Source organism: Mixophyes fleayi, chromosome 9, assembly GCF_038048845.1.
Source record: "Mixophyes fleayi isolate aMixFle1 chromosome 9, aMixFle1.hap1, whole genome shotgun sequence".
NCBI lineage: Eukaryota > Metazoa > Chordata > Amphibia > Anura > Limnodynastidae > Mixophyes > Mixophyes fleayi.
Genome location: NC_134410.1, coordinates 15563236 through 15576244, shown reverse-complemented (window position 1 = coordinate 15576244; position 13009 = coordinate 15563236).

The window sequence follows — 13009 nt, the reverse complement described above, 5'->3', positions numbered from 1 at the left end:
AGGTGACCCCAATATATTTCTATGTGTGTTATTAGAGGCACTTCTCTATTATGTTTGTCAGTGAGTGGTTGTCTCAATAAATGAGTTACAGTAAAGTGATAAAGGTTATTTTTATTTATATTATTATTATTATTATTATTATTATCATTATTATTTATCACGTGCTGATATATTGTGTAGAGCTGTACATTGAGCGGATCATAATCCAAACAACGGCCTTGCCCAAACCAGTTTAACATCTAAGAGGCATGTGGGACAACTGGTACATAAGGTAGCAGAATAGCAATTTAAACTGGTGGTGGGGAAAGTTACAAGGCAGTATTATCAGCCACAAATATTAAAGCAGCCAATGACGACTGGTATTTCTGTGCCACAACAGACGGTGGTGTTGTATGGTTGGAATCAGGAGAAACACTGTAAGATGGAGACATGATGAATTAATTAGTGGTTGTAAAAATCTTACGAGTGTCAGCTGCTGGCAATCATAACTGTTCTTCACCATTTCAAATAAGCAAACCTACTTCTTCTTCTACTCCTGGAAAAGGTTTTCACGTGTGCTGCTGCTGTGCGCTTGTGGTTATCTGCAAGCTTTAAGTTCCAGGCTGCCTGGTATTTTTTCATCGGCATCATGCTCAATGCGTGAAACACATCTGGGACACTTGATTCTCCTGTTGGTAGAAGTTGTGGTGGCCACTGCTACTGCCGAGGAGGTCATAGAGATCACCAAAGGAGGAACAGAGATGGCAGCTACAATGACAGATAAACTTACTAGTCCCGGCAGCTGAACAGAGATGGTAGTCTAATAGTTCCTTGAAACAACCCCATCCTTGGTGTGAGGACACATCTCAGCTCTACACTGTAATTGTCCACTGACTTCAGAAATGTTTAAATGTTTAACATTTGTGAGAAGATGATTATATGGGAGGTAGGACACAGACAGGGGCGGATTTGGAACTTAAAGTGGCCCTGAAAAAAAGACTGAAAGTGGACTCATGTGGGGGGGGGGGATAAATGGTAGGCGGGGCCCAGTATGCCTGTGCACCCACTGTGTCTGCCCCTGTATGTGCCTCCCTCCAGACCCAACATTAAGATAATAATATTCACATTTGATAAATAGATCTATTTCCCTCCAACCAGCACTGACATTAAATTAATAGCATATACATTTAATAAATAGCCCTCCTCCCAAACTCAGCACCACATTCAATTAATAGCCCCCAAACCACCCCCACTCTTAAATGAATAGGCCCCTGCAAATATATTAAATTGCCCCACCATCACCCCACAAATAAAATATCACCCACCCAAACACCACCATTAATTTAATAGCCTACCTCCCACCCACATTATATTAAGAACCCCCCTCACATCCATCCCTCACACATTATATTGAGAACCCCCCTCCCATCCAGACCTCACACATTATATTAAGAACCCCCCTTCCATCTATCCCTCACACATTATATTAAGAACCCCCCTCCCATTCTTCCCTTACACATTATATTAAGAACCCCCTCCCTTCCATCCCTCACACATTATATTGAGAACCCCCTCTCCCTTTCATCCCTTACACATTATATTGAGAACCCCCCTCCCATCCATCCCTCACACATTATATTAAGAACCCCCTCCCATCCATCCCTCACACATTATATTAAGAACCCCCTCCCATCCATCCCTCACACATTATATTAAGAACCCCCCTCCCATCCATCCCTCACACAAAATATAAAAAAAAACCCTCCCATGCATCCCTTACACATTATATTAAGAACCCCCCTGCCATCCATCCCTTACACATTATATTAAGAACCCCCCTCCCAACCATCCCGCTCACATTATATTAAGAACCCCCCTCCCTTCCATCCTTTGCACAGTATAATAAGAATGCCCCCTCCCTTCCATCCCTTGCACATTATATTAAACCCTCCCTCTCCCTTCCATCCCTCACACACTATATTACGACCCTACCTCCCCCCTGGAGTGGCTCCTTATATCTAGGGTCAAATTTCCACAGTGCTTTCCCCTCCCTCGGTAAACCCTGGGTCTCTCCCTCTTTAAACATTGGTAGGTCCTGGATCTGGGGGTTGGAGGGGGGAGTGGAGGTGAGCTGTGCTGATCCTGCCACATTTCAGTGTTAGTCCTTGTCGCCATACCTTGTCCTCTGCTTCTTCAAAACTCTGTTGCAGAGATTGCATTTGTTCCCAGAGAGGTATGTGGGGACCTAAAGTGAGCAACCATTTTCTATAAACACTAAACGCATTGATGGGATTCTCCTGATCTTTTAAAAGACGTTTGAGGATATCCCTGTGCGTGCAGTACAGGTACGGTACACCCTGGATCTGGCATTCCACTATCAGCTCCTCCATACTCATTGTCTCTAGTAAATCTGTAGAATCTGCTAATGGGACAGATTCTATTAGTACATTTGCAGGGGATTCATCAGGCATGTCCCTGTGCTGTCACAGTCCATTTCCGTCTTGTTTTTACTGCTTATTATTGTTGTAACTGGATTTTCCCTGTGACCAGATTCTGTATAGTACAAACAACTTAATTTTTAAAATCATCCCATTCTGGTTCATCCTGAAAATTCCAGGCACTTGCTCCCTCTTTAAACATTAGGAACACATCCAACAGGTTCTCCAGTTTCTCCTGTACACTGGCTCCATTCCACATAATAATCTTTGGGCACTCCTCATCCCACTAATCCAAAATGTGCTGCATTGTGGTGGGGTGGTGCAACACATCCATATGCCCATCCTGCACACACTGCCACAGTCCTTCAGCCCAGTAAACTTTTCTCCTGGTTGCACTGGATTGCTTCATCTCTTCCTTTGGGAACTTTTTCAACACTGGGCTGTGATCTGCTCTCTTGTTCCCAGAGCTCACACCAATTTTACTTCCAGGGATCACCTCACTGTTATTTCCCCCCTTGAGACACGGTTTCATCTTCCGATCTCCACTGGTGGGGTGCACCTCCCCTTATCAAATCGGCACTTAGGAGGCATCTCCCCTCGCCTAACGCCCACAATGCTTTTGTGACACTTTCTACCTTAAAGCCTTTAGGAGTAAGTTCAGGATAATGTGGTAACTGGTTTCTAGTGCTAACTGCTTTGCAGAACGCCGGAATGTATCATGATACAATTCCCCTGCAGCTCTATCCAGAGAGGACCTGGGACTGAGCGATCCCACTTCTACCAAACTAAAAATGTGAAGATACCAGGTTCTCTTGCCCAATGCTACCCACTTCACCCTGGCTGGCCACCCACGGGTGCCTTACTATGCCAGGAAAGTCTACCCAGTACCTTCTAGGATACTTTGTAACTTCAAATGCAGTTAGAAAGTACAACAATACATTTATAGTAACACAACCAATCACTAGACTATTATGTAAACACAGTAAATAAATGCAAGGCAGGTTTACCACATCATCTGTCCCTTACCCCACTAGCTTAAGGAGCTACAGTCACCTCGATGTCTTGACCTGACGACCCACGGATCTCTCTCAGCTGCATATGTAGACTCTAGTAGAAAATGACAACTCAAAACCAGATCTTGCACCTTCTATGAATGAAATCCCAGAAAGAACACCACCTCCCCCTTGGAGTGGCTCTTTATATCCACATTGCTTTCCCCTCCCTCGGCAAACCCCTGGATCTCTCTCTCTCTTTAAACATTGGTAGGTCCTGGATCAGAGGGATTGGAGGGGGGAGTGGAAATGAGCTGTGGATCCACAGAAGCCCCTTGCTGGGACGCAGACAAAACGTCTGGACTAGTCCTATAGAGAACAATGATGTAATTGGCTTTCCCGCCCTCCAAAGATAGGGTAGCAGTCTGCCCCTCCTAAAATTAACACCTTACACTACTTTGTGATGTCGCAGGGTCCCCAGCTGTTGCATGCTTGCTGTAGAGGAAGGAGGGGGAGAATGAATGCAGCGCCAGCCCCAACTCCAAGCATTGATAAGGTAAAAATGGGTGGCCATCAGTCAGTATGTGGCCCAGAAGTTGATTGACAGTATGCCAGGGCAAAGAGTCAACACTAAAAAATATTGGGCCTGATTCATTAAGGAAAGTAAAGCAAAAAAATGAGTTTTCTCCTGGACAAAACCATGTTACAATGCAAGGGGTGCATATTAGTTTATTATTTTGCACATAAATTAAATACTGGCTGTTTTTACATGTAGCACACAAATACATTATACCTTCATTTTTACACTGAAATTTAAAGCTGATCTATGCCCTTCCCCAACTATAAATCCATCCCTACATTTTAAATTTACATCCCCATCCATGGTTTTGCCAAGGTGCAAAGTTACTCATTTTTTTTACTTTCCTTTCCTTAATGAATCAGGCCCATTGACTCTTTGCATAAACTTAATGTAATTGTCAATAAAAGCCTTTGACACTTATGGAATGCTTGTAATGTTACTTCATTATACCATAGCAACATCTGACAAAAAGGTCTAAAAACACTTAAGCAGCAAACTTTGTGAAAGCCAATACTTGTGTCAGTCTCAAAACTTTTGGCATATATATATCTATAATATAAATGTCTAGTGGCGTGTGTTAGTCTGTCTGTGTGTGTGTGTGTGTGTGTGTGTAAAAATAAAACCAAGCTGCTGTGCCACCTGCTGGGCGGAGTTATACACTGACCTACTAAATTCTTAGTGTGTGTGGAAAAAAAAATTCAGAAAGGGCTGAAATTTGGTATACTAAGATGTTTTTAATTTGTTAATTGTTAAAAGTGTTTATAAACATTTAAAAAAAATATATATATATTTCTTGAAGGAGAAGTGACAGTTGGGAGTGGTTGGTGGTTGCCGGGGGTGACAGTGGGGAGTGGTTGGTGGTTGCCGGGGGTGACAGTGGGGAGTGGTTGGTGGTTGAGGCCTGGGCTATGGCCCAAATGCATGACAAGAACCTTTTTAACACCTTAAGTAGCTTGATCTGACTAGAATGCATGAGTATCATGCACGGGTTAACTTGTATATATATATATATATATATATATGTATATATATCACCGGTTACAGAACCTGTTAGTAATGGAAGAAAACCAACAACTTGGCTAAGTCTAAAACTTCTTGTGGTTTAATATCTAGCACCAATCACCAATGCCTCTGACACCTATAACATATAGCAGCACAAGTGCCCTGATAATAGGTTTCTGCTAATAGGTTATGGACCCAGGACCCTACATAGATACTATGGCACAATAGCTGAAGAAGCACGGACTATGCTAAGTGATGCACGCTTAGATAAAAGTTTTTGGGCAGAAGCAGTGTCCACTGCAGTTTACCTCAAAAAATGATCACCCACAATAGCTGTAAAAGGAAAAATGCCACTAGAGGTGTGGTCTTGGAGAACGCCAAGTGACAGTCATCTCTGTGTCTTCGGCTGTAAAGCGTGTGCGCATATTCCCAAAGAAAAAAGGTGAACGTTAGATCCAAAGTCAGCAGAATGTATCATGCTTGAATACTATCAAGAAAGCAGAGGATATAGACGTTGGGTGTGCCCACACCAATGGGGGCGTGCTTGTGCATCATTGTGGGTGTGTCTAGCAGGTGAAAAGCACTAGGCCACTCTCGTACAGAAAAATGCACTACTCACACATGCCCCCTCTCTGCCCAGCACTTTTAGTTACACATGACCCCCTCTCTGCCCAGCACCTTTATTCACACATGCCCCCTCTCTGCCTAGCACTTTTAGTCACACATGCCCCCTCTCTCTGCCCAGCAGCTTTAGTCACACATGCCCCCCCTCTCTGCCCAGCAGCTTTAGTCACACATGCCCCCTCTCTGCCCAGCAGCTCTAGTTACACATGCCCCCTCTGCCCAGCAGCTCTAGTTAAACATGCCCCCTCTCTGCTCAGCAAATATAGTCACACATGCCCCCTCTCTGCCCAGCAACTCTAGTCACACATGCCCCTTTCTGCCCAGCAGCTCTAGTCACACATGCCGCTTCTCTGGCCAGCAGCTCTAGTCACACATGCCCCCTCTCTGGCTAGCAGCTCTAGTCACACATGCCCCCATCTCTGGCCAGCAGCTCTAGTCACACATGCCCCCTCTCTGCCCAGCAGCTCTAGTCACACATGCCCCCTCTCTGCCTAGCAGCTCTAGTCACACATGCCCCCTCTCTGGCTAGCAGCTCAAGTCACACATGCCCCCTCTCTGGCCAGCAGCTCTAGTCACACATGCCCCCTCTCTGCCCAGCAGTTTTAGTCACACATGCACCCTCTCTGCCCAGCAGCTCTAGTCACACATGCCCCCTCTCTGCCCAGCAGCTCTAGTCACACATGCCCCCTCTCTGGCCAGCAGCTCTAGTCACACATGCCCCCTCTCTGCCTAGCAGCTCTAGTCACACATGCCCCCTCTCTGCCTAGCAGCTCTAGTCACACATGCCCCCTCTCTGGCCAGCAGCTCTAGTCACACATGCCCCCTCTCTGCCCAGCAGCTCTAGTCACACATGCCGCTTCTCTGCCCAGCAGCTCTAGTCACACATGCCCCCTCTCTGGCCAGCAGCTCTAGTCACACATGCCCCCTCTCTGCCCAGCAGCTCTAGTCACACATGCCCCCTCTCTGCCCAGCAGCTCTAGTCACACATGCCCCCTCTCTGGCCAGAAGCTCTAGTCACACATGCCCCCTCTCTGGCCAGCAGCTCTAGTCACACATGCCCCCTCTCTGCCCAGCAGCTCTAGTCACACATGCACCCTCTCTGGCCAGCAGCTCTAGTCACACATGCCCCCTCTCTGCCCAGCAGCTCTAGTCACACATGCCCCCTCTCTGGCCAGAAGCTCTAGTCACACATGCCCCCTCTCTGGCCAGCAGCTCTAGTCACACATGCCCCCTCTCTGCCCAGCAGCTCTAGTCACACATGCACCCTCTCTGGCCAGCAGCTCTAGTCACACATGCCCCCTCTCTGCCCAGCAGCTCTAGTCACACATGCCCCCTCTCTGGCCAGCAGCTCTAGTCACACATGCCCCCTCTCTGGCCAGCAGCTCTAGTCACACATGCCCCCTCTCTGGCCAGCAGCTCTAGTCACACATGCCGCTTCTCTGGCCAGCAGCTCTAGTCACACATGCCCCCTCTCTGCCCGGGAGCTCTAGTCACACATGCCCCCTCTCTGCCCAGCAGCTTTAGTCACACATGCCCCCTCTCTGCCCCACAGCTTTAGTCACACATGCCGCTTCTCTGCCCAATAATTAACGTAAGAGGACATTGCTGATTGTTGTTATGTGGGGGGTATTGCTGATTGCTCTAATGTGTGTGGGGGTATTGATGTAGTATGTTTGTGGGTGGTATTTATTGATGTAATTGGAGGCTAATAATGTAATGTTTAGTGTCATTAGGGCTGTTAAATGTGGATGATATTGATTTAATGCTGGAGCCTAGAGTGTTTATTAGTTTATTAGCGGCCCGTCTCCTCTTGATTTGACCCTACCTACTGTCAGGCTGGAAGAGCCACTGGACTCAGAACGCTCAGACCACCAACTGGTATTAGCGCCACAGAACTAGGAGGTGCGGAGTCTAGCGTACCCCTGGTGTTGACCAGGGACTCCCGCAAGGAGGATTGGGCTTGGTTGCATAAAGTATGCAGGTCGCGGTCCACCTAGACAGTTACCAGAATAGTGATAGGCAGTGCCGTAACTAGGCAGGTGCGGGCGGTGCCATCGCCCAGGGCGCAAGCCCAAGGGGGCGCAGCAGCTGCCCGCTACTTGCTTATGTACCCTGGCTCAATGACAACCATATATAGCTGGTGATATAGCCAGCTATATCGCCAGCTTCCCATATACAAAAACTCATTACCGGCATTAGAAGCAGTGGAACGCATATGCTTTCCACTGAAAGCAGGAAGTTCAGCATTTGGAACGCATATGCGTTACAAATGCCGGAAGTTCGCCAAGTTTCCTGCACAAGAACCGTAGCTCCCAATTACACCTGCCACACAGAATACCTGCGCTGGGATGGGAGACCGCACAGGATATAAATTAAATACAGGAGCCACGCAGCGTGAGATTTATACTGTGCCCTGCAGAAAATAAATAATACCAGCTCCTATGATGCAGAAGAAACAAGGTACAGAAGAAATTGCAAACTAAAGGACTGCAAGATTTCTTTGCAGAGAGGCAGATATCACTAAAAGGGGCAGATTCCTGCAGAGGGTGACAGCCGTACTCTCATGATTCTGACTCTGAAGAGTCATCTCTGCCAGATTTAATCACCCAAGTAGATCTAGCAGCATCGGACACAAGAGAATTAAAAAAGCTGTCACTGAATTGCAGACAAGTTTTGCTGGATTGTAATTTACGTTTTAGTCACCAGTTGACAGCATGTGGCTTTCTTCGGATAGGGCCAACATTCGTTATGGTTCCAAACATACAAGCACCCCAACACCTTAATGATCTTCTAGTCTAAAGATGCAATATCCTAAGGCAATTGAGATAAAGCACCAATCTCCATTTAGGACCACAATCTCCAATGTTATTAGGACCTAGTCTCTTTAATTCTACAGAGAAGAGTTACCTCAATTCATAGGGAGTATAATATAATCCATAAATTGGTATTTCCTTTTATCTGAAATAGAACTAAAACTACTGTACTAAATATATAATCATACATATGGTTTTCATGCAATTGCAAATATGTGTTACGGAATTCGTTCAGTAAAGTGCCAACCACACCCCCAAATTAGGTTGGCCACACCCATTCAGCAAATGTCACTCCCACTTAGATGGGGGGCGCCGGTGCCCTGTCTCGCCCAGGGCACTAAAATGTCTAGTTACGGCACTGGTGATAGGGAATGGTCAGGATGGTCCGGATCAAATCAAACGGAGACAGGCAGTACAGAAGGGAAATCCACAGCGAAGTCAAACAGGCCGTGGTCAAAGTTCACGAGAAAACCTGGAGAATAGTCAGCAAGCCGGGGTCACAACGGAAGCAATTGGCATGAACCAGGAGAGGAGTCAGAGGAAGCCAGGTCAAATCAATATATGAGCAGAAACAGTAACAATACTGTAGAACAGGAGACCTGATACTCTGGCACCCTAATGGTGCCAGAGCAGGATTTAAATAGAGGCTGCTGCCGGTAATTGGAAGAGAACAGGGGCGGTCAGACACGTTGACCGCCAGAACAGAAGAGCGTCCCGTTGCCTAGCAATGGGATGAGACAGAGAGCATGCGCCCGACAGCGCAGAGATGGCCGGGGACGCTGCATGCCTAGCAACAGGCCTGACCCGTCAGTCGACCGTCCCCGCTTCAAGGAGGAACAGCGGGGACGGCTCCTGACAGCTACTAAAAATTTGGCCACACCTACCACATGAATTTCCGATCCCCCCCTGCTCCCTCCACCCATATGACTGAAAAATTTCAAGTATAGTAAGACAAAGTTGCTGGTTTAGTAGATGGTGGCAGATATATTTTACCTAGGTTCCTAACTGACTGCTTTTAAAAAACCCCAGGAAAATGTCTGTGTTGTGCAAGATGCTTGCTGAGGGTCTGTAGGCTTGATTGAAAAGCTGGAAAGGGTCCTGGGGTTTATGGAAGGAGAGAGAGAGGATGGGCTCCATCCATTAGACCTATAAACTTCAAGTTACAAGTGATTCTGCTGGTAATCAGGAGTTGCACCTGAGTGGCGCTAGTAAAAGGCTGCAAGGCTGCTCAGTCAGTCTGTCACTGCCTGGGGACAGGGGCTGCAGAGTCTCTGTGAGAGAGAGCCTGATATTTGCCTGTAAGTTACTGTGCTGAAACCTCCTAGTCAGGAGTGACAAGTGTTTAGTTAGCCGGACGAAAAGGTGTTTATTTTGGAGTTCTCTTTGGTTTTTTTTCATTGAATAAAACTGGCTGTGGCCAGTTGCACGCAACCTGTAACTTGTATGGAACCTCTCGGCTGCTATAAACACCATATACCCCAGGAAATGTTACCGGGCCCCCCTACCCGCTCACAATAGAGTAATGGCTCTTTGAGCACAAATATTGGGTGTGCCTCATAACTCCAATGCAGATGCTGAAATGCAAATTGAAACTATTGTTTTTATATACTTGGTTATTTTTATTGCACTCTCTGTCCATTGTTCTATATAGTCAATGCTGACACAACTACTTCTTTTAACTTCCTGATAAATCTTATCTGCATTGCTGGACCTCATGAAGTGGCTCTGCAGGGAAGGAACATGTCACAATGTTCTTACTGGTGACCCTAGTGGTGGTGGTTTGATGGCTATCACCATCCACTCGACCACATTTTCCATGATGTATAAAGTACAACGTCCTAAGTCAGAGAGGGTGGTGCTGAGGTGGGGGCTGTAAGAGGCAGCATTCCACCAGTGAATTAATCATTTTGTATTCATCGCTCTGGTCCACAGAATGAGCCCGTATCTGCAACTCTGCAAGTTGTCTTTTGTTTTTCTACTACTTCATTCAGGTCTACACACTGGTAAGGAGACGACCGCCACGATCAATTGGAAAATGTTATATATTTAGATTGAGAATGTTGTGCAACTAAGAGTTATTCTGTCAACATGACTGTAAAGTACAGCCCAGTGTAACAGAATAAAAAACAGTTAATCAGAAACTTCTTGGGTGATGTAATAGTTAATTATCTTGGATTCTTCTTAAAAATTATTTAGATGAGTTTTACTTTTAAATCTAAGCGTTTGCCAGGACTCTGTTGTAATTTCCAAAAATAACTCTTCAGACCGATTTTATTTGGATTATGTGTTTGGACAAGGACATAGTCCTGACAGAGTTCAATAATGAAAAGATTTAAATATTAACAATGACAATTGCGTTAAACTGCTTAGATTTGTTTAATTGTCTAAACTTTTCCGTATTAGTCCAAAATCTTAAAATCACAAAACAATAAATATTAATGACTTTAATCATCTTGTTGGAAAGTGACAATTCTCATATTTATTATTACAATCCAGGTGATACAATATTTAGAAAGTTTAGATTCCTTCTGTATGATATTATTATTATTATTATTATTATTATTATTATTATTATTATTGCAGTAGTTATGCTATATATCTTATACTGTACTTATTACTGGCAAAGATAAGAAGGGGGGGCATTTGCAAGCTATAAAATTGTGGGTGATCATCGCGCTGTTTCAGCTGTGCTCTATTCCAATGTCTGTTTGAGCAGATGGTTTCTGTGACAGTTGTAGATTTGTGCTCTGTCTGCTGTCAACTTTGGGCAAATATCTTGATTCATTTATTTTTTTTCTTGCTAAAATATCACTGTTTTATGTTAATTTCACAATTTAGCATTTTGAGTTTTTAAATACATGTAATGAGTTTAATCTATAAAATGGTAGTGTCTGAACATATCAGATAGATAGGAGAGCAATAGATACATAGATAGATATTAGATAGATAGGAGAGATAAATAGATATGAGATAGAAAGATAGATGTATAGATAAATATTAGGTAGAGTGATAGCTATGAGATAGATAGATAGATAGATAGATAGATAGAAGATAGAAATATATGAGATAGATAGATGTATAGATAGATAGGTAGATAGATATGAGGTAGAAAGATCTGAGATAGATGTATAGATAGATAGATTAGATAGATATGAGAGACAGATAGATATGAGAGACAGATAGATATGAGATAGATGTTTAGATAGATAAAGAGATAGATATTAGATAGAAAGACAGATGTATAGATAAATAGACAGATATTAGGTAGAGCAATAGATACATAGATAGATAGCTAATAGATAGATAAATATTAGTTAGATAGATATGAGATAGATAGATAGATAGATAGATAGATAGAAAAATATGAGGTAGTAAGATCTGAGATAGATGTATAGATAGATATGAGATAGATAGATAGATAGATAGATATGAGAGACAGATAGATACGAGATAGATGTTTAGATAGATAAAGAGATAGATATTAGATAGAAAGACAGATGTATAGATAAATAGACAGATATTAGGTAGAGCAATAGATACATAGATAGATAGCTAATAGATAGATAAATATGAGTTAGATAGATATGAGATAGATCGATAGATAGATAGATATGAGATAATTAGATGTATAGATATGAGATATATAGATAGATAGATAGATAGATAGATAGATAGGAGACAGAAAGATCTGAGATAGATGGATAGATAGATATGGGATAGAAAGATATGAGATGGATAGATAGATATGAAATAGATAGATAGATAGATAGATAGATAGATAGATAGAAAAATATGAGGTAGTAAGATCTGAGATAGATGTATAGATAGATATGAGATAGATAGATAGATAGATAGATAGATATGAGAGACAGATAGATACGAGATAGATGTTTAGATAGATAAAGAGATAGATATTAGATAGAAAGACAGATGTATAGATAAATAGACAGATATTAGGTAGAGCAATAGATACATAGATAGATAGCTAATAGATAGATAAATATGAGTTAGATAGATATGAGATAGATAGATAGATAGATAGATAGAAAAATATGAGGTAGTAAGATCTGAGATAGATGTATAGATAGATATGAGATAGATCGATAGATAGATAGATATGAGATAATTAGATGTATAGATATGAGATATATAGATAGATAGATAGATAGATAGATAGATAGATAGATAGATAGATAGGAGACAGAAAGATCTGAGATAGATGGATAGATAGATATGGGATAGAAAGATATGAGATGGATAGATAGATATGAAATAGATAGATAGATAGATAGATAAATGGATAGATAGGAGATAGACAGTATAGATGTCAATATCTCGAATACTAATCTGACAATCCTTTCTGTGGCTTGTAAATGGCAGTATATGTTATTTCCCCTAAAGAAATATATTTTCAAGTAGTTTTTTTTATCCTAGAAATTATTTTTTTCCTTTTCCTGCTTTGCGATGTTTGGGTGGTACGGTGACACATTGGTGGCATTATTGCCTGGAAAGCTGGGGCCTTGGGTTCTATTCCCACCAGGGTGGTATCTGTATTTAGATTGTACCTTCTCCCTATGTTTG